The sequence below is a fragment of the Bos javanicus genome, chromosome X (genome assembly GCF_032452875.1).
Source record: "Bos javanicus breed banteng chromosome X, ARS-OSU_banteng_1.0, whole genome shotgun sequence".
Classification (NCBI taxonomy): Eukaryota; Metazoa; Chordata; class Mammalia; order Artiodactyla; family Bovidae; genus Bos; species Bos javanicus.
The window spans coordinates 3157103-3179516 of NC_083897.1; the positions used below are offsets into that span (position 1 = coordinate 3157103).

The window sequence follows — 22414 nt, forward strand, 5'->3', positions numbered from 1 at the left end:
TCAAAGATGGCAGTTCAGCATTCCTGCTTATAATCCCAGGATGGACACAAACTGATATCATCATCAATCTGTGACCAAATTGCAAGCCTGGTTTCCTGTTAATGCTGTGTGTTTTGTCTTGTAAAACTTGGAATGTTGCTAAGCCTATAGCAACACTTCTGTAAAGAAAGCTGAGTGCTAAAGAATTGATGCTTTTGAGCTGTGGAGTTGGAGAAGACTCTTGAGAGTCCCTTGGACTGCAAGATCCAACCAGTCCATCCTAAAGGAGATCAGTCCTGGGTGTTCTTTGGAAGGACTGATGCTGAAGCTGAAACTCCAATAATTTGGCCACCTCATGCAAAGAGTTGACTCATTGGAAAAGACCCTGATGCTGGGATGGATTGGGGGCAGGAGGAGAAGGGGACGACAGAGGATGAGATGGGTGGATGGCATCACCGACTCGGTGGACATGGGTTTGGGTGAACTCCAGGTGTGGGTGATGGACAGGGAGGCCTGGCGTGCTGCGATTCATGGGGTCACAAAGAGTTGGACACGACTGAGCGACTGAACTGAACTGCTAAGCCTGGGGCTTGGTTGGCCAGGCCCCCTCCAGGTTCTCAACAATCTCAAGATTCCTCCCCCATCTTATCTATGGTGCTGCACGTCTTGCACTCACAGCAGGCAGTCACTCCCAGTCACTCCCAGTCAGGGCAGTGTCCAGGCAGGTTAGAAGCAAGGTCAGAGATCTGCTCTGCTTTCTCTCTGAAGCCTATACAAGACTATTCATTTAATTTCCCTAACACTGGAACATGCAGTAGCTCTATGTTTGAAATTTTGAGAAACTACCACACATTTTCAAAGTGGCTGTACCATTTTACATTCTCACCAGGAGCCCAAGAGGACTGCAGGTTCTCCACATCTTCAGCGACATTTGTTATCTATCTTTTTGATGATTGCCATACTCAGGGTGTGATATCACTTGCTTTTTAATTTAGGGTGCGTTGAATATTTGTCCATATTAGCACTTATAGATTTCTTGCATATATAACCACATGTAATATTCCACAGAGACCATCCTTTTCAAGATGATCCTGTCCTGTACCACTCTGCTCTTTCCTCCCCCAGGGCTCAGCAGCATGGACACAGAAACAGCAGTGGTGGCTGATTGCATTGATCCAGATTTGGAAGTTGTGTGGCAGTTAAAGCAGAAGGATAAGGTGAGAATGGTGTTGTGGTAATGGTGAGAGAATGCTTGAAGTGAGTTACCAGCCCTGGTGCATATCATGATGGTGACAGCCACAGAGACAAAGAGCTGGAATGGGTGACATAGCACAGTGGTCAGTACCTTAAAAGTAGGGGTTCTGCCCATGTTCATTGCAGCACTGTTGACAATAGCCAAACATGGAAGCAACCTTTATGTCCATCAATGGGTGAATGGATGAAGAAGATGTGGTGTGTGTGTGTGTGTGTGTGTGTGTGTAATAGTATTCAGCCATTAAAAAGAACACAACAAATGTCATTTTCAACATGGATGGACCTAGAGATTGCCATACAAAGTGAAGTAAGTCAGACATAGGAATTATATGATATCACTTATACATGGAATCTAAAAAGCAATGATACAAATAAACCTACAAAACAGAGACTCACAGACTTAGAGAATGAACGTATGGTTACCAGGAGAAAGAGGGGGGATAGTTAGAAAGTTTGGGATGGACATGTACACACTGCTGTATTCAAAATGGATAACCAGCAGGAATGACTATATAGCACATGGGACTCTGCTCAGTATTATGTGGCATCCTGGATGGGAGGGGGTTTGGAAGAGAATGGATACATGTGTATGTATGGCTGAGTCCCTTTGGCACTCACCTGAAACTATCACAATGTTGTTAACTAGCTATACTCCAGTACAAAATAAAAAGTTTAAGAAAAAAAGTAGGGGTTTTGCATGACACTGGAAACATAGTTTTTTGTTTTATTTTGCATTTACCCATTTTCTTTGTTAAGGTTTTCTTTCTTTTTTAAATTGCATCATTCACTGTTTGCCTTCTTAAACAGATGGCTCAGAACATAATATAACCTTGCTTTGTGACTCAGAGTCGCCATTATGACCATCTGCTTTTGCCCTGGACCTCTGAGGCATGTAGTAATATGTCTTTCCCTGTTAAATGGGTCCCAGATTTCTGTGCTTTTGAAATTCTATCTTGTTTCGTTTCCAGCTTTACTCTTTTTGGTGTCAGAGGCTGGGACCAGTGTATTCTAGGTTCTTCTAATGTATAGATGTTTCACCAAGGGCTGACCTCATATATCTCCTGTGAAGTTCATGGATTTTATGATAGCAGTTTGGCAGTTTGTTTAGATGTTTTTTCCTCTTCCAGGTTTGTGCTTGTATTATGGCAGAGGTTATGAGAAATCTGATCTCCAGAGAAGTGTTGGTGCTTCTTTAATTTGATACAAGCTGTTTTTGGCAAGCTAGTTTTCTAGCATTGAAGAATTGAATGAATAAGTTTGTATTTACCTTATCCATGCTCTTTTTAATGGTAGAGACCTGCTTAGTCCAATACAAGCAGCCACTAGCTACATGAAACTTTTGAAATTTAAATGTAATTAAGTAAATCAGATTAAAAATTCATTTCCTCATTAGCCCTAGCCACATTTCAGGTTCTCAGTAGTCACATGTGCCTAATAATGGCTAGTGTATTGGAAAGTGCAGATACAGAACCTTCCCATCATCATAAAAAGTTCTAATTTTCAGCCATGGTCTAGACTTTGAATCAGTCTCCTCTCAGACTGGAGTTTTAAACATGAAACTTGTGCAGCAAACATTTAAACAGCAGCCATCTTCCTACTACTCTACAGTACTCTTTGACCTTCCACCCCCATCATGACCCTTCCTTGCCCTCTGTTAGTGTATTACTTCCTGTTGCTACTATAATAAATTACCACAAGCTTCATGGCTTAAAACAACATAAATGTATTATCTTACACTTCTGGAGATTAGAAGTCTAAAATTATCCATTTTTCAGCTTCCAGAAGCCCCAGGCATTCCTTGGCTCCTGGCCCCTTCTTCCATCTTCAAAGCCAGCACATAGCATCTTCAAACCTCTCTCTGGGTGTCTGACCCCTGCTTCACATTGCCTTCGTTAATTCTAACCCTGCTGTTTCTCCCTTATGTGGACTCTGTAATTAGATTAGGCCCACCTGGATAATCCAGGATAATATCCCCATCTTAAATCCTTAACTTAATCACACCTGCAAAGTCCATGTAAGGTAATATCTTCACAGATCCCAAGGATTAGGACGTGGACATCTCTGGGGGTCACGATTCAGCGTACTGGAACGGGCAGTCTTCTCCAGTGGCCTCTTGTTTTCCTTGAAGATCGGTGCTGCACAGAGTATGCTGCACACTGATATGCCAAGGTTTTCTGCAGAGAAAGGAGAATATTTTAAAATCTTATTTTCTGATTTTCTGCCTACATCCTGTCTGGAAATATTAATGCCAAATTTTGGTTGTTCTGACTCCTCAAAATATGATCCTGTGAGTACAGGGCCACTAGAGTGTCATATAGGCCAGACAGATCCACAGCTGATTCAGCCTCCAATCAAGAGTGCTTCCCCATGGTAACACAGTTGCTGCTTCAGGGCTGGTCTCTGCCAGCCTTTCTTCTAAAAAACAAACAGACCACAGTCATAAACAGAAAAAACCCTCCTGAACTGAGAACTTGTTATATTACCCAAAGCAAAGCCTCCTGAGCATCTCTTTACCAAGAGAAGGGTGGCAGATGAAAGCCAGAGTCATTCCTAGGAGAAGCAGAAGCAGAAACCAATGTGAAATTGGACTTCTACTTTCAGTCTGGACAAGATGGCATAGACTCATTGCTCCCTATTCCTCTCAGCTGAGTATAATTATGAATCCTAGAAATAATTCAAGAGGCAACCAAAGGAGAATTCTAAAAGAGGTAAAGAAGAAGGCATAGTGGCTGGGAATTCCAGGACTGGAGAAACACCATGGTAGCCTTATGACTTAACACCCAACAGAAGGCAACACAGGCCCAGCATTTCCCAGCTCCCAACCTAGCAACAGATGGTTGCTCAGGTAGGCTCCTCTGGATTGAATGGGAGTCCTGCTGACAATACCAAGTGAACATGGCAACTCCAGCAAGGAAATGTAGCAGGGAGCCCCACTGACAATAAGCAGTCAGGAGAAGTGCTTTCCTTTCCCACCAGGCCAGAGACTCCCCTAGGCCTCGAAAAGATACTGTGCAAACAGGGCACCATCAAGGGGAAATCCTATTGGAACAAGCAGTCTGGCTCAGGAAGCCTTTTGTCCTTATGATCTTAAGGATTCCCTTCTCCCCAAAAGATATACCAGGCATACAGCACTGGCAAGGGGTGGGGGAGTTGCCACCAGAATAAGCAAAGCCAGGTAAGATGTGCTGTTTTTAAAGACTAGAGACTCACCTCCTCCACCTAGAGACATGAGGCAGCGCAGCCTGGTGAAGCATCTTCTGCTCCTTCAGGCAGCACCAGCAGGGACCAGTGAGGTCCCCGTCAGCACCATGTTAACCAAGCTGAACAAAATTGCACCACAGAGGCTCTGAAAAGTAAATTGTCATTGAAACCACAGCCTACAAAGTAGGCTAAGATTTGTGTGCTAAAACTAAACATTGTCCACTCAAATAAAAGATTTAAATTGTCTCCTAACATAGGAGCCAAATGTCCAGAATACAATGAAAAATCACCCATCATACCAAGAACGAGAGAATCACAACTAGAGTGAGAAAAGACAATCAACTGACATCACTACCAAGATGAATCAGATGTTAGGATTATCTGACAAGGATTTATTATTTTTTTACTGAATGATAATTGCTTTACAGAATTTTGTTGTTTTCTGTCAAACCTCAACATGAATAAGCCATAGGTATACATATGTCCCCTCCCTTTTGAAACCTCCCATCTCCCTCCCCATCCCACCCTTCTAGGTTGATACAGAGCCCCTGTTTGAGTTTCCTGAGCCATACAGCAAATTCCCTTTGGCTATCTATTTTACATATGTATGGCACCCCACTCCAGTACTCTTGCTTGGAAAATCCCATGGACGGAGGAGCCTGTTAGGCTGCAGTCCATGGGGTCGCTAAGAGTTGGACACGACTGAGCGACTTCACTTTCACTTTCACTTTTCACTTTCGTGCATTGGAGAAGGAAATGGCAACCCACTCCAGTGTTCTTGCCTGGAGAATCCCAGGGACGGGGAGCCTGGTGAGCTGCCGTCTATGGGGTCTCACAGAGTCAGACACGACTGAAGTGACTTAGCATAGCATAGCATAGCATAACAATGTAAGTTTCCGGAGAAGGCAATGGCACCCCACTCCTGTATTCTTGCCTGGAAAATCCCATGGACGGAGGAGCCTGGTAGGCTGCAATCCATGGGGTCACTAAGAGTCGGACACGACTGAGCGACTTCACTTTCACTTTTCACTTTCATGCATTGGAGAAGGAAATGGCACCCCACTCCAGTACTCTTGCCTAGAGAATCCCAGGGACGGGGAGCCTGGTGGCCTGCCATCTATGGGGTCGCACAGAGTCAGACACGACTGAAGTGACTTAGTAGCAGACTTAGCAGCATGGGGAGAGGGGAGGAGAGGGTGAGATTATGGAAAGAGTAACATGGAAACTTACATTGCTGCTGCTACTAAGTCACTTCAGTTATGTCCGACTCTGTGTGACCCCATAGAGGCAACCCACCAGGCTCCCCCGTCCCTGGGATTCTCCAGGCAAGAACACTGGAGTGGGTTGCCATTTCCTTCTCCAATGCATGAAAGTGAAAAGTGAAAGTGAAGTCACTCAGTCGTGTCCAACTCTTCAAGACCCCATGGACTTCAGCCTACCAGGCTCCTCCGTCCATGGGATTTTCCAGGCAAGAGTACTGGAGTGGGGTGCCATTGCCTTCTCCACCTCTCCCCATGTCCGTAAGTCTATTCTCTATGTCTGTTTCTCCATTGCTGCCCTGTAAATAAATTCTTCAGTACCGTTTTTCTAGATTCTGTATATGTGTGTTAGAATACAATATTTATCTTTCTCTTTCTGACTCACTTCACTGTATAATAGGTCTAGCTTCATCCACCTCATTAGAACTGACTCAAATGCATTCCTTTTTATTTCTGAGTAATATTCCATTGTGTATATATACCACAACTTCTTTATCCATTCATCTGTCAATGGACATCTAGTTTGCTTCCATATTCTAGCTATTGTAAAGAGTGCTGCAGTGAACAATGGGATACATGTGTCTTTTTCAATTTTGGTTTCCTCGGGGTATATGCCTAGGAGTGGGATTGCTGGGTCGTATGGTGGTTTTATTCCCAGTTTTTTAAGAAATCTCCATACCATCTTCCATAGTGGCTGTGTCAATTTACATTTCCACCAACAGTGCAAGAGGAGTCCCTTTCCTCCACACCCTCTCCAGCATTTATTGTTTGTACACGTTTTGATGATGGCCATTCTGACCAGTGTGAGGTGATATCTCATTATAGTTTTGATTTGCATTTCTCTAATAATGAGTGATGTAAAGCATCTTTTCATGTGTTTGTTAGACATCTGTATGTCTTCTTTGGAGAGATGTCTGTTTAGGTCTTTTTCCCACTTTTTGATTGGATTGTTTGTTTTTCTGGTATTGAGTTGTAGGAGCTGCTTGTATATTTTGGAAACTAATCCTTTGTCAGTTGTTTCATTAGCTATTATTTTCTCCCATTCTAAGGGTTGTCTTTTCACCTTGCTTATAGTTAACTTTGCTGTGCAAAAGCTTTTAAGTTTCATCAGGTCCCACTTGTTTACTTTTGTTTTTATTTCCATTACTCTAGGAGATGGGTCTGGAGAAGGCAATGGCACCCCACTCCAGTACTCTTGCCTGGAAAATCCCATGGACGGAGGAGCCTGGTAGGCTGCAGTCCATGGGGTTGCTAAGAGTCAGACACAACTGAGCGACTTCACTTTCGCTTTTCACTTTCATGCACTGGAGAAGGTAATGGCAACCCACTCCAGTGTTCTTGCCTGGAGAATCCCAGGGATGGGGGAGCCTGGTGGCCTGCTGTCTATGTGGTCACACAGAGTCGGACACGACTGAAGCGACTTAGCAGCAGCAGCAGTAGGAGGAGGTGGGTCATAGAGGATCTTGCTTTGATTTATGTCATCGAGTGTTCTGCCTGTTTTCCTCTAAGAGTTTTATAGGTTCTGGTCTTACTTTTAGGTCTTTAATCCATCTTGAGTTTATCTTTGTGTGTGCTGTTAGGAAGTATTCTAATTTCATTCTTTTACATGTAGCTGTCCAGTTTTCCCAGGACCATTTATTGAAGAGGCTGTCTTTGCCCCTTTGTATATTCTTGCCTCCTCTGTCAAAAATAAGGTACCCATAGGTGCATGTGTTTATTTCTGGGCTTTCTATCTTGTTCCATTGGTCTATATTTCTGTTTTTGTGCCAGTACCATACTGAGAATTATCTGACAAGGATTTTAATGCAGCACCACAAAAAAGCTTCAATAAGCAATTGCCATGTCTCTTCCAAAAAATGAAGGCAAAAAAAATAGGAAGTCAGAGCAAAGAAACACCAAGTTATAAAAAAGAAACAGCAATTATAAAACTGAAGAATACAATAGCAGAAATTAAAAACTTGCTGGTTAAGTTCAATAGTGTAGTGGAGATGACAAAGGATAGAATCAGTGAACTTGAGGATACACCAATAGAATTTACTCAATCTGAGCAACACAGAAAAACATAGACTGGAAAAAAAATAGAGCCTCTGAAACCTGTGGGAAATTACAAAAGATCCATGTCAGAGTCCCAGAAGCATACTAAAATCAAAGTGCAGAAAAGGGAGAAAGCTATAGACAAATATCTCATGAACTTAGAAAAATGTTCAACAAAACATTAGCAAAATGAAACCAACAATGTATAAAAGAATTATACACCACGACCAAGTGCGATTTATTAAGGTATGCAAATCTGGTTCAATATTTTTAAAATCAACATATAAAACTTGAAAAAAAATCAGTCAACATAGGCTACCATATATATCTGATTCTTTACGACCCCATGAACTGTAGCCCACCAGGCTCCTCTGTCATGGTACTCTCCAGGCAAGAATACTGGAGTGGGTTGCCCTTCCCTTCTCCAGGGCATCTTCCTGAACCAGGGATTGAACCCAGGTCTCCTGCATTGCAGGAGGATTCTTTACCTCCTGAGCCACCAGGGAAGCCCCATCCACATGCCCATATCAATTAGCAAAGAAAAACACATTTGATAAAATTCAACACTTATTCATGATAAAAACCCTCAGTATACTAGGGGTAGAGGGGGACTTCCTTAACTTCATAAAGAACATCTAAACATAACAGCTAACATTATGTTTAATGGTGAAAGACTGAATGCTTTCCCTCTTAAGATTGGAACGAGGGAAGCATGTCTGTTCTTATCGTTTCTAGTCAACATTGTGCTGGAAGTTCTGGACAGTATAACAAGATAAGAAAAAGAAATTAAAAAAATACAGATTAGAAATAATCAAGCAAAACTGTCTTGCAGAAAATTTGATCATCTGCACAACAAATCACAAGAAATCTTTAAAAAAAAAAAAACCTAGAACTAAACATTGAACTCAGCAAGTCCATATGATATAAAATCAACACAAAAATCAGTTGCATTTCTATATAGTAATTGGAAATCTAAAATAACACCATTTACAATTGCTCCAAAGACAATGAAATATCAATATTTAGGTATAAACTTAACAAAGCAGGTACAGGATTTGTATGCTGAAAATTACAAAACATTAATGAAAGAACTTGAGATTGACTGTGTTCATGGACTGGAAGATTAAACATACTAAAGATGTCGGTTCTCCGCAGATTGATTTATAGGTTAATGAAGTCTCTATCAGAACCCCTGCAAGGATTTTTGTAGACAGAGATAGGCTTATTATAAAATTTATGTGGAAGAAATTCCCTGATTGCCTAGTGGTTAGGATTCCGTGCTTTTACTGCTGTGACCCGGGTTCAGTACCTGACCAGGGTACTGAGATCCCACAAGCCACTCTGTGCAACACCCCCCGCCAAATTATATGAAATAGCAAAGGACCTAGAGGAGCTAAAAATGACTTTTATAAAGAGCAAACTTTTATAAAGCATAAACCAATGTAAAGGCTTACAATATAGCTACAGTAATTAAGCCAGTATGATAACACAGATAAATGGAACAGAATAGAGAACCCAGAAACACATCCACACTAATTTGTTCAATTGATTTTTGAAAGTTATCAAATCAGTTCAGTGGAGGAAGGATAGCCTTTTAAACAAATAGTGCAGGAGCAATTGACATCCATGGGCAAAATAAGTGAATTTTGACCTAAACATCACACTGTATATAAAGACTAATTCAACAAGGATCACAGACTTAAAGTGTAAAACTATGAAACTTGTAGAACAAAAGCCACAGGAGAAAATCTTCATGGTCTAGGGCTCAACAAAGTGTTCTTAGACTCAATAACCACAAACATGATCCATAAAAGGAAAAACTATTAATCGCATTTCATCAAAATAATGAAGTTTGTTCTATGAAAGATCCTATTAATATGAGCTACAAACTAGAGAGATTATTTGCAAAGTACATATCTGAAAATTATTTTATTTCTTTATTTTTTGGAGGCTAATTACAATATTGTATTGGTTTTGCCATACATTGACATGAATCTGCCACGGGTGCACATGTGTTCTCCATCCTGAACCCCCTCCCACCTCCCTCCCCATCCCATCCCTCTGGGTCATCCCAGTGCACCAGCCCCGAGCACCCTGTATCATGCATCAAACCTGGACTGGCGATCCGTTTCACATATGATAATATACATGTTTCAATGCCATTCTCCCAAACCATCCCACCCTCGCCCTCTCCCACAGAGTCCAAAAGACTGTTCTATACATCTGTGAAAAGGATTTTTATCCAGAATATATAAAGAACTCTGAAAACTCAAACAATCCTGTTAGAAAATGGACAGAAGATATAAACAAACTTTTCACTAAAGAGGATATACAGATGACACATAACACATGAAAAGATATTCAACATCATTAGTCATCAGGAAAGTGCAAATCACAGCCACAGTCTGATATTACTACACACCTATCACTTCAGTTCAGTTACTCAGTCGTGTCCGACTCTTTGCGATCCCATGGACTGCAGCATGCCAGACTTCCCTGTCCATCACCAATTCCCAAAGCTTGCTCAAACTCATGTCCATTGAGTCAGTGATGCCATCCAACCATCTCATCCTCTGTTGTCCCCTTCTCCTCCTGCCCCCAATCCCTCCCAGCATCAGAGTCTTTTCCAATGAGTCAGTTCTTCGCATGAGGTGGCCAAAGTACTGGAGTTTCAGCTTCAGCATTAGTCCTTTCAATGAATATTCAGGACCAATTTCCTTTAGGATGGACTGGTTTGATCTCCTTGCAGTCTAAGGGAATCTCAAGAGTCTTCTCCAACACCACAATTCAAAAGCATCAATTCTTCAATGCTCAGCTTTCTTTATAGTCCAACTCTCACATCCATACATGACCACTGGAAAAACCATAGCTTTGACACACCTATCAGAACAGCTAAAATAAAAAATATTGATACCAAATGCTGGAGAGGATGCAGAGAAACTGGATCATTCATATGTGTATTCTTCAACATATTAATGTTTAAATTAACTGCAGGACATATGTGCCATGGAATACTACTCAGCAATAAAAAGAAATAGGGTATCCGTTCATGTAATAACTTGGATGAATACGTCTTAAAGAGTTATATACTGTATGATTGTTTATATAATACTAATGAAATGACAAACTGTATAGTGATGGAGGACAGTTAGTGGGTGCCACAGGGGTTAGAAAATGGGGTAGATAGAAGGTAAGTATGAATGCACAGGGAGCAGCTGGAAGGATCCTTGTGATCGTACAGTTCTGACCTTATTGGTTGATTCATGAACCTACACATGTGATAGAATTGCAAACAACTCAATCCACAGACATATACAAACAAATGATTACAGGTAAAGCTGGGGATATCTAGGCAGGATCAATGGTTCATGGGCAGTATTGGTGCCATGGTTGTGGTATTGTACTACAGTTTTATTAGCTGTTCCCACTTTGGGAAACTGGGTAAAGTATGCATGGTGTATCACTGCATGATTTCTTACAATTGCATGTGACTCTACAATGATCTCAAAATACAAAGTTCAATTAAAAAAAAAAAAAAACAACTGGGGCCTTGAATATTTCGCCAGAAGCTGAACTATGGAATCTGGCTCATTTGCGGGCATGAAACTAGTTGGCCATCTGACTACAGAGTAGATAGTTATGAAGAACAGTAACTCCCCCAACTTGGGGATACAGTCCCTTTGGGAGCCTGTAATAATCCAAAGAGGTATTGTTCACCTTCTGGAAATTCTCAATGACCAAATGTAATTGAAAATCACTTTCATGAAATAACAAACATTTGCTATATAAATCTTCATCTTGGAGAACCACACTAGAAAATCAAAATAGGGTATCTCTAACCTCTCCATACCCTAGCCCTTCCAAAACAGGAATCACCAGCCTGATCATTCTTCATACAGTCAATGTCTGAGATCTGAATGGGCCTGTTAAGTCTGTATAGTGAACAGCTGTCACCCCTAACCCTGGGCAACCAGAAGGCTCAGACCATTGAGAAACGCTGAGGGGGAATGAGAGGCTGTGGACGATTGGCTGCAAACCCCATTCCATTGCTCGGCCAAGGGCTCCAAACGGATACGCCACCTTAAGATTCAACATCTTCCTTAAGAAGAGCTTAGAGGGTTTTTATGATCTTTTCCTAAAAGCTCTTTTCCTGCTTGTTCTTCAGACCTGGAACATCTTGAACTTATCACTTGCTCTGATCAAAGAGAAACCTCATTTCACAGAGGACTAAACAAACAGTGGGGAAAGCACATTTCCCCTTAATAGTAGTTTTTTTTTTTTCTTTAGTGACTCAAATTTAATCTTGGCAACATTGGCTTTTTTTTTTTTTTTTAAAGTCCTCACAAATTTTTTGTCTGCAAAAGAGATCATTTGGAAGTTTGCTTTGGTTTTATGATTTAATATCTAAATTACTAAATTGGCCAGGTTAAAAACCTTGACCTTCCGTAAGGTTTTAGGTTCTGAGGCAAGAATACTGGAGTGGGTAACCATTCACTTCTCCATGGGATCTTCCCGACCCAAGGATCGAACCTGGGTCTCCTGCATTGCAGGCAGATTCTTTACTATCTGAGCCACCAGGGAAACGCCTATATCAGGATTCCCCCCAAACTCCCTCATGCTGCCCCTTTGTAGTTACACCCCCCCAAACCCTGGCAACCACTGATGTGTTTCCCATCACTGTAGTTTTCTCTCTTTGAGAAAGTCATAGAAATGGAATCATACAGTAGAGAACTTTAAAACTGGCTTCTCTCAGCATCATGTCTTCAGGATTCATCACATTGGTGTATCTATCAGTAGTTCATTTAAGATCCTTTTTTACTTAAGAATTACTCCCCAATTTCATTAGTTTTCTAAGCAGGCTTTGTAGTAGTGTAGCAACAGTATAATCTATATGCAATGAAATCACCTTTGGTAAAATGACTGACAGTTACTAAGGTTTTTCTTATCCAGTTCTTCATCCGTTTCTGCTGATAAAAAAAGCAGAAGAGGCAAGAAGTAGATAATAATTTCTAAACAAGCATCATAGAGTTCTAAAACCAGCAAGCAGTACCCCTGACTGCCTGAACTGTTCTCAAACCACTTCTCTCACCACTTGAGAAACCTACCAGGACAGCCGTGGCCCTCTAGACACATGCCTCCTGCGCAGAAGCCTTCCTGTTGATTCTCGAGCCAGCTTCACACAGAAGAATGAGTACAATTGTCTAGAAAGTCACATCCCCACCACCACCAATCCACGGATCGCACCCATACTCCCTGATGGCACCCACATCCCCTGCAGTGAAATCATGGAGTTTCAACCACTGGACTGTCAGGGAAGTCCCTAAGGTGACTTTTTAAGGAATTCTTGAACTGCCCTCCTGAGGAACCCCAAATGTCTTTTACTAAAGATTTGTCATAGCAGAAACTTCTACCATTAGAATCACTCATTTAGGCTAAGGAGTTCCAGAAGACCTCTCTTTAAAAAATGCAAACATGTCACATAGGAGGATATCCCGTTATGAAGTTGGGCCCTGAAGGGCTGAAACAAAACCTTCTGATCTGAGGCAGAGGCCAGATTTGGAGTGGAGCTCAGTGCTAAGACCTGGCACCCCAGCTTAAATTAGAGGTGAGGTCAGATGACTCTACAGGGCCAAGTGGCAGGGGTGTAACAAGCAGGACTTTATGAGGCCTTCCCAGGAGAGCTCTTCTCCCATGTCCTCTGCTTTAGCTCCTCTCTGAAGTACCTAGATGATAGGATTTGATGCAGATTTCCTCAGTTGTTTTGCAGATGTGAAAGTTCAGTTCAGTTCAGTCGCTCAGTCGTGTCCGACTCTTTGCGACTCCGTGAATCGCAGCACACCAGGCCTCCCTGTCCATCACCAACTCCCGGAGTTTACTCAAACTCATGTCCATCGAGTCAGTGATGCCATCCAGCCATCTCATCCTCTGTTGTCCCCTTCTCCTCCTGCCCCCAATCCCTCCCAGCACCAGAGTCTTTTCCAATGAGTCAACTCTTCGCATGAGGTGGCCAAAGTATTGGAGTTTCAGCTTTAGCATCAGTCCTTCCAATGAACACCCAGAACTGATCTCCTTTAGAATGGACTGGTTGGATCTCCTTGCAGTCCAAGGGACTCTCAAAGTCTTCCCCAACACCACAGTTCAAAAGCATCAATTCTTCGGCACTCAGCTTTCTTCACAGTCCAACTCTCACATCCATACATGAGCACTGGAAAAACCATAGCCTTGACTAGACGGACCTTTGTTGGCAAAGTAATGTCTCTGCTTTTGAATATGCTATCTAGATTGTTCATAACTTTCCTTCCAAGGAGTAAGTGTCTTTTAATTTCATGGCTGCAATCACCATCTACAGTGATTTTGGAGCCCCAAAAATAAAGTCTGACACTGTTTCCACTGTTTCCCCATCTATTTCCCATGAAGTGATGGGACCACATGACATGATCTTAGTTTTCTGAATGTTGAGCTTTAGGCCAACTTTTTCACTCTCCTCTTTCACCTTCATCAAGAGGCTTTTTAGTTCCTCTTCACTTTCTGCCATAAGGGTGGTGTCATCTGCATATCTGAAGTTATTTATATTTCTCCCAGCAATCTTGATTCCAGCTTGTGCTTCTTCCAGCCCAGCGTTTCTCATGATGTACTCTGCATATCAGTTAAATAAGCAGGGTGACAATATACAGCCTTGACGTACTCCTTTTCACACAGATGTGAAAACCCCCCACCAAATTGAAAATGTTAAGTACTTGATGATCAGGAGCACATAGCCCCAGGCCTCCCGGAGCCTAAGGACTTAACCCCTGTGGCACTATCCTCTTCCCTAGCCATCAGAGAATCCTGTGTGAGTTGATCACATACCTGTCGACCCCGTGCCCCACCTGACTTTTTAAAAGTGCTTTGTAGAAACCCTTCAGAGAGCTCAAGGCTTTTTCGAGCAGGAGCCACCCGCCCCCTGGCATGGGCCTGCAGTAAACCTTTCCCTATTCCAAACTCCACCTTTTCAGTTTGTTTAACCTCACTGTCAGGTGCACGAACTTGCATTAACAGCAGGAGACACTGGGACCCAGGGAAGTGGGCTGAAAAGGGGTGGGGAGAATGTGTCAAAAGAGGCAGTGGGACATGCTAAGAACAAACATTGCCTGTGTCCTCAGTACAGCCAGGTCATGCCCTGGTGGCCCCACTCTGGAGTCAGATCGCTAGAGGCTGTGTTTGCTTCTGTCTTATCTATCTACTAAGTCAATATGAAGTCGAAGCTCTGAAACCCAATTCAATAAGAGTGTTTATGAATCCAGTGTACTTAGCCAGTGTGAAGGAGGAAGCCACCTTCCGACTGCAGGAGGGCTTTCCTTTTTTATTCAGTTTCCCTTTCTTTTATGTTTATAGTCTTTTCTCCTTCTCCCCAAAGGCACGTCACTCTGAAAGTCCTGCTTGTATTAATAAAAGCAACTCGATGGCCAAGTATCAGAGACTCTAGGTGGAGGGTAAACCAACTCATTTCCTGTGAGGGAGGGAACTCAGCCTCGAGTGGTCAGACTTACCCCGAACTGAGGGCAGTAGGACGACCCTTGCACACCCATTTAGCAAGCCAGGGCCCCCTTAGCCTGGGGTTAGCTGGGGCCTTGGTCTTCTTCACCACTGTTATTTTACAACCTCTTGCTCCACGCAGACACGTACAACTAATGAAGTAACTGTTGGCACGTCTGCCAGTAACACAGCTCATTTCTGTTGATTAGTCATAGACCAACAATCAGTAAATTGGTAGATTGCACTTGAGCTGACACATTTTCAGTCTAACGGTTCATAAAACAGAGGGCCACTTATTTTATGTATATATAAGTGGCTCTTAGTGCATCAAAAGGATGTTTAAAACAACAAAGGAACAGTCAAAAGTGCAGTTTATCATCTTGGTAACATTCAACGGCAGCCCTTGGTTAAATAAGCAAAGCAGCACACAGGCAGAGGGTGGAAGCGCTGGGGCAAGCGCAGGCTCCTTCCTAAGGGCTTCTGGCCATGGCACCTAGGGCTCTAGGCAGGTGTGCTGAGGGGCTGCCCAGGGAGCAGGAGAACTGAGTTGCAAGATGGTTCAAACCTTTGCAAAGAAAGAATCGCAGAGACAGTGCTTTCTGAGAAAGAGCAGAAATAAAGTAGACCTAGGAAGCTAGTTGGGCGTCCCTGGTGACTCAGTGGTAAAGAATCCGCCTGCCAATGCAGGAGGTGCAGGTTCAACCCCTGGGTCAGGATGATCTTCTGGAGACTAAAATTGCAATCCACTCCAGCATTCTTGCCTGGGAAATCGCATGGACAGAGAAGCCTGGCGGGCTACAGTACACGGGGTCTCAAAGAGTCAGACATGACTTAGCTACTCAACAGCAGGAAGCTAGTTAAGTGTTTGAGACCCAAATGCCAATGGAAAAAGCTCTGCATCTTTAGAGCTGATGCAATTGGAGCCTTTCATGTTGAGGCATGACCATTTACAACTGGGCCACAATCTCCCCTACATTTCTGTTCATCTGATTTTCAATTTCAGTTGTTCATTCTCTATACCCAGCCCCACTGTGGGACTGCGCACTAATTATCTCATGGTGGTGATACCATCTGCTGAAAAGGCTGGCAGCTGAGCCATTACCATCTCCCTGCCTCTACCTGCCCTGGTACATGAACCAGAAGGCAGTGTACTGTCCCCTGTGCCCTACTCAGGGGACTGACTCAGCCTCACAGATTGAAGCAGAAACTGAGAACTTGACCCATTCTCCAGACTGGAGCCTTTGCCTATGATGTTTAATACTGAAGTTGGGGGACTCAGCCTGTGTGGTGAAATATTTGGCTAAACTACCTTCCTGTGTGGGTCCATGCACCTGTGATTGATTCATGGGCCTAGGTCTGATCTACATGAACAAGGGAATTTCTTGACCACCACTTTTACCTCTCTCCCTGGCCACCTGGACACAATTAAAAGCCATCTGGTCACAAGAGGGTTGAGGGTGTAGACAAGACTGAATAATCCCATCCTTGACCCTGGGAAAAGAACTGAAAGGATCTGATGTATACACAAATCAGTTGTACCATCTTTTTGTAGAAATGGCAGCATGATCTTTCTTTGTAATCCCACTCAAAAGTATTTTTAAACTTCAGACTAGGAGTGAGGAATCCAGGCGTTGACACTGGTAAATTGTTGCAAGCAGGCAGCATGGAAGAAGGTGGACAGGGCATACGGTCCCTAGTCTAATCTCCCCCTGCCCATGAAGTTCTGAAAGTTTGGTGAGAATAGTTGGTGAGTTAGAATAATAATTAAGCATATATTCTTTTATATATGTTAAAATACTCTTAATGCTTATGACAACTGTGAGGGATGTTACAGAGAGAGGAACATATTCACTGTCTCCTCAAAAGTTAGCAGGGACAGGGAATAAGTCTTGATTTTTTTAAGTTATTCTTTATTTTTACTTAATTTTATTTTTATTGGAGTAGAAAATCTTGATTTGACCAGAGAAAAAAGGTGGTTTGTTTTCCCCTTTTGAGCCATTGATTTGATCTCCAGGGAACGCAGCCTTAGTGTTGCACGGCTGGGCACGGACATTAGTAGCAAGAAGCCAATCACATTTTTTTCCTTTTGACTCTCCTTTTCTTTTACTGATCATATTTTGTGATTGTTCAGGTTCCTTGGATTTTTTCCCCTGTTATCATTAGCTTGTAAAAGAATGTAGTCAGGTTCCCCCATTTGTATGAATGTAGGAGAATATCAATACAGCTACAAGAAGAGCAGAGATAAGCCAGAAGTCAAAGAATCAGAGTGTTCCAGCCAGAGGAGCCAGAGAAACAACTGAGACCAGCCCTTCACTTGTTTATGTGGTTTTTGTTGTTGTTGTTGTTTTTTATTTTGTTTTGTTTTGGTTTTTTGCCGCTCTTCCCTCATAGCTCAGTTGGTAAAGAAACTGCCTGCAATGCAGGAGACCTGCGTTCAATCCCTGGGTTGGGAAGATCCCTTGGAGAAGGGAAAGGCTACCTACTCCAGTATTCTGGCCTGGAGAATTCCACGAACTGTATAGTCCATGGGGTTGCAAATAATGGGACACGACTGAGCGACTCACTTTCACTTTCACTGTTCAGTATGTGGGATCTCAGTTCCCCTTCCAGGGATTGACCCCCTGCAGTGGTAGCTCAGAGTCTTAACCACTGGACCGCCAGGGAAGTCCCAGCCCTTCACTTTCACCGTGGGGAAACAGAGACCCCGAGAGGGAAGGTGGGTCATAATTCCCCTTTCTGTCCTCTTTCTGGAATGTGATATATGATTTTAGTGCTCCATACTTTCCTTTCTGATGATAATTTGTAAAAGTTATTACTAGGCACTCCTGCGGCACAAAGCCAATTAGGTTAAGGAGTGGCACAGAGCTGTAGGATGGTAGGGAACCTAGACCGAAACTAAACATTCCCCCTGGACCATCAGATCTGGAGTTGGCGCTCGTTTGTGTTGTGTTGGCATTGCCCTAGGTGCTAGGTACTGTCCTTGGCCTGATTGTCTCCTGTTGGGTTGGCCAAAAGTTTCATTTGGGTTTTCTGTAAAATGTTACTGCAATTCTTAGGCTGTTCTACCTGTCTCAGCGGATAACTCATCCCTTCTCTAGTTCAACACCCACCTTGTCACCTGTCCATCTCTTTACAAATCTCTGCTCTTCCCTTATACCCTGCTGTACTTGTAACCGCAACAAAACCTCTGTTTTGTTTGAATAAAAACAAGCAAAAATCTTTTCAACCTATGTCTCCCTGCCCTCCAAGCCTTGCCAGCCAAGCCTCTTGAAAGAATGGTTTGTATTTGATGTTCTAAGTCCTTCCTTCTCATTCACCCCAGTGCCAAACTCAACGGGCACCTTTTAAGTCTTTATTTTACAGGATCTTGCTCTGCAGCATTTCTCACTGTATTTGTCTGCCTGAAACTCTTTTTCCTGACTTTTCTTCTCTGGATTCTTCTACTCCTCTGTCCCTCAAGGATCTTAATCGATAGTAGTTATATCTTGGGTTCATACCCAGCTTACATCTCCTTTACTGCAGTACTTCCCAAACCCATAATCTCTCAGGAAGGGATGGTAAAGCCCCCGACACAGTCAATAGGTCTAGTGATGGCTCTCTAATGGGAGGTGGATACCATACCTGTGGGAGTCCGTTCTTTCTCCCCCAGAATGCAGTGAGATAAAGGAAGCAGACGGCAGGGAACTCGGGTGAGGGGTCACACCGACTCAGAGGCTGACCCTATGGTTGTGATTGTGTGAGTGGATGAGTGACTAGAAGGCACTTCTGGGCAGAGGAGGCAGCGTGAGAAATAAAGGCAACTCCGCCTGAGAAACAGGAAAGAGATCCTGAAACAGGGAGGGGTACAGAGGAGCAGACAGAGTAGCAGAGGGGGAAGCATGGTGAGAGGAACAGGAGGGAGATGAGACTGAGGAGAGGAAGCATGGGAGAGGGCACCCAGGGGAGTTCTGACTCTCTGTGAGGGGCTGTGGTGCTGGCTGCACTACATTTCCACGTGACTTCCTGGATCCTTGTAATGACTCTCTCTTTTCACTACCTTATTTTAGTGGGGTTTTGTTTCTTGCCACTTTTATCCTAAGGTACCTCTTCTTTTGTGCTGTTGGAGAAGACTCTTGAGAGTCCCTTGGACTGCAAGAAGATCAAATCAGTCAATCCTAAAGGAAATCAACCCTGAAAATTCATTGGAAGGACTGATGCTGAAGCTGAAGCTCAAGCTTCAATACTTTGGCCACCTGATGTGAAGAGCCAACTCACTGGAAAAGACCCTGATGCTGGGAAAGATTGAAGGCAGGAGGAGAAGGGGACGACAGAAGACGAAATGGTTGGATGGCAACACCGACTCAATAGGCATGAACTTGGACAAACTCCGGGAGATAGTGGAGGATAGAGGAGCCTGGAGTGCTGGGATCCATGAGGTCTCAAAGAATCAGACATGACTTAGCGATTGAACAACAACAACAATCTCTTCTTCCACCACTTCCTCAACCTCACCCTGAGTGATCTCCTCCACTCTTTTTTCAGTTTAAAATGTTTTTATTTGATGCATATAGTTTTTTTCTTTTTAAAAAAGCATACCAAAGGCTTATACAAAAAAAAAAAAAAAAGGCTTATACAAAGTGATAAGCAGAAGACCCTATGCCCACCCCTTTCATGCTTCCCAAAAGCAATCTCTCTTTGAAGTATTCCTTATGGTGTTTACCTCAGTCATTGAAAAGAATATGATTATCCCACTGTTTCTTTGTTTTTTTCCCAATTATCCCACTGTTTCTTTGTTTTTTTTCCAATAAAATATACATTGCACAGATTTACCATTTCGACTATTTTATGTGTACAGTGGCATTAAGCACAGTTGTGTTGTGGTACAGTCATCACCACAAGCCATCTACAGAAGTTTTTCATTCTCTCAAACTGAACTTCTGTGTCCAGTAAACAATAACTTCTCATTCCCTTCCTGCCCAGCCCCTGGTAATGACTCTTCTAGGTCATGTCACTATAAATTTTATTCTAGGTACATCATATAAATGGAATCATACAATATTTGTCCTCTGTTGTCACACTTATTTCACTTAGCAAATGTCTTCCAGGGTTGTCTATGTTGTCATATATATCAGAATTTCATTCCTTTTTAAAGGTTGAAACATATTCTATTTTGTACACATGCAACATCTTATTTTATTTATCTTTTCATTCATTGATGGACATTTGATCTATTTCCATCTTTGGCTATTATGAATGTGCTGCTGTGAACTCAAGTGTATAATATCTGTTTGAGCCTCTGCTATCATTTTTTTGGGATATATATATATATCTCCAGAAATGGAATTATTGGATCATATGGTAATTGAGTGTTTGCTTTTCTGAGGAGCACTGTGTTGTTTTCCACATTCTACTGTTTTCTTATCAAACACTTTTTAAACATCATTTACTGATTTTGTGTTATGGTAGCTGAAGATCCATCCACTCTTGAAGTATTCTCTAGGCCTTGTGTGCTGATGACTTTCCATCTATATTTCCAACCCTCACTTTCCCTTGAGCTTCAGGCTTATATTATCCAAATGCTTGCTGGACATCTCCATGTGGATGTTAAGCTCAGCGTATGCAGAGCATAATTAAAATGCTTGCCCCTGGTCCTTCCCAGACTTGCTCTTCCTCTGGTTATTATACTGCCCCTTCATCAGTGAATGTCAGTAATGTCTACCTAATAACTCAAACAAGAAACCTGTAGAGGGGTGGGAAGGGGTGGGTGGGAGGGAGATTCAAGAAGTAGGGGATATATGTATACTAATCGCTGATTTACTTTGTTGTAAGGCATAAACTAACACAACATTGTAAAGCAATTATCCTTCAATAATAATAATAACAAAGAAACTTGGGGGTTATCACAAATTGTTCCTGGACCTTGCCATCCAATGGCTCGCCAAGACTTTCAGATTTTACCTCTGAAATATTTCTAAACTCCGTTCTCTTTTCTTCTTACTCACTGTCACTGCCCTAGTTGAGATCTTCATCATCTATTGATTGAACCACTTGCAGCAGCCTCCTCCTAACTTGTCTCCCTGCCTCCATTCTTGCCCTCATTTAATTCTATTGCAAACTGACCTAGGCCAGTTTAGCCTCTAGCACCATCAGGTACTTTTCAGTGAATATCAGTAGTTTCCAATGTCTAGAATTATCTGTGGGTTGTAGTCTTCATCCCTCAGGGCCTCCATACCGGCTGGTATGTTCCACTGAAAACAGGACTTCGACCCAATTCTGCCAAGCATACATTTATTAGCAGTTGGGCATAGTCCTACAACCTGTCCTCATAAGCTCCAGGAAGCCCCACGCAGGAAAGGTTCATTTGAAGCACATTTAGCAATTCTCCAGCAATATCATTTTAGCTAAACTTCTGGTCAAATCAGGCAGCAGACTCATCCATCAAGTGTCAGGAGCCAGGACCGAATGGATTTCTAGACCTAGAATGTCACTCTGGAAGTACCAGTGTTTTAGGCCCCCTTGATGCAAGGGCAGACAAAAGCAACAGTCCATAAATCTGGAACACTATTTATTTAACAAGTGAAAGTTTATTTCTACCATCCTGTATGTAATGAGCAAACCCTCTAGTGTAGATTTAGGTAGAGTGGTTGAAGCTTTCCAGTAGCTGCTTCTGGAGCATGAACTCATAATTAGAGCCCTTCAGATGCAAACTAAGCACTGCTAGAATGTGTTCCTCTTTGAGGTGCTTCAGACAGTAACTGTCCTTAGAGTTTATCTATATGTTCATGTATATGTATAGGGGTGTGTGTATCTTGCATTGTCTGTGCTGAGGTTTTTGTTTTGTTTTTTGGCTGCATGGCATGTGGGATCTTATTTCGCCAACCAAGGATCAAACCTACAGCCCCTGCAGTGGAAGCGAAGTCTTAACCTCTGGATCACCAGGGAAGTCCCTGTGCTGAGTCAAGGTAAATTTCAGGCTATATAACAAATCTATCCTCCCCATGGACATCTGTCCATATTGTTCCCCTGCATAAAACCCTTCCCTTTCATGGTTCCCTGTTGTCTATAAAATCAAGTCCAAACTCTTTCAAGTGACATGCAAGGCCTTGCCAGACAACCCCCTACCACTTTCTTTTCTGTACTTTACACTCTAGTCTAGAATTACCAAGTCACTTGTAGTGAAGCCCCACCCATGA

The 22414-nt window shown here is 42.6% G+C and overlaps 1 long non-coding RNA gene across 7 annotated transcripts in view; it reads left to right on the top strand.

The window, feature by feature from the left end:
- LOC133242330 (uncharacterized) overlaps nucleotides 1-22414 on the top strand; it is an 89576-nt gene that overhangs the window by 38463 nt on the left and 28699 nt on the right. For all 7 annotated transcript variants that reach the window (XR_009734848.1, XR_009734844.1, XR_009734847.1 and 4 more), the window contains 2 exons: nucleotides 1105-1196; nucleotides 22106-22183. This is a non-coding gene — a long non-coding RNA (uncharacterized LOC133242330). The remainder of the gene's footprint in view (nucleotides 1-1104; nucleotides 1197-22105; nucleotides 22184-22414) is intronic.